Source organism: Seriola lalandi, unplaced genomic scaffold, assembly GCF_002814215.2.
Source record: "Seriola lalandi dorsalis isolate HSWRI2012SDOR001 ecotype SW California unplaced genomic scaffold, Sedor1 jcf7180002054576, whole genome shotgun sequence".
NCBI lineage: Eukaryota > Metazoa > Chordata > Actinopteri > Carangiformes > Carangidae > Seriola > Seriola lalandi.
This window is the reverse complement of record NW_019525129.1, coordinates 259879-260538: the sequence shown is the minus strand read 5'-3', so window position 1 is coordinate 260538 and position 660 is coordinate 259879. Positions and strand designations below refer to the sequence as shown.

The following is a 660-nucleotide window of genomic DNA, read 5'->3' as shown; positions in this document are numbered from 1 at the left end:
ATAGTTGTATATTGTTACTGTTGTATGTTACCTGCTCAAGGACTATGCATGTAAATTGGCATTCATGCTACAATCCTGCATGTCTACATCTTGTAGACAGTTCATTAGCGTACACTGTCCCTATCAAATAAACAAACAAACAAAGATATAAATAAATAGATAAAATTATAGCCCACATATGTTGTTCTTACCATGTATCTAAAAAGAATTTACATTATAATTACTACCTTGTTAAACATTAAAGCATAACTGTTTTTGATCCACCTACATCGTATGTTATATTATTAAATGATTGTTTTATGCCCCACAAGTCAGAAAACATGATAAAGTGCCCTTTAAATGAAGATGAGTTAAAGCAGTGCTGTTGTAATGAGGTGTGGTTCTGGAGACATCCTGTAGCAGGAACTACCACAGAGGTATTGAATTCTTTGGCAGGTGTCTGTGTGTCTGTCTGTGTGTCTGTCTGTGGAAAGATGTCACCATGATATACAGTACAGTCTCCAAACGTTACAGGTGTAGTTGGGATCAAAATTAAGCTGAGTTTGAAGATGGGTGTGGTCAGACCAATGACTGAGTCCTTGTGGGTTGTAACGTGACATGGTGATGACGTTGAAAGTGGTATGATGATGGATAAACTCAGGATAAACCTGTCACTTCAGG

The 660-nt window shown here is 37.0% G+C and overlaps 1 protein-coding gene across 2 annotated transcripts in view; it reads left to right on the top strand.

Annotated features, from left to right (window-relative positions):
- Positions 1-660, top strand: part of marco (macrophage receptor with collagenous structure) — a 15453-nt gene that overhangs the window by 4789 nt on the left and 10004 nt on the right. The window lies entirely within an intron of this gene.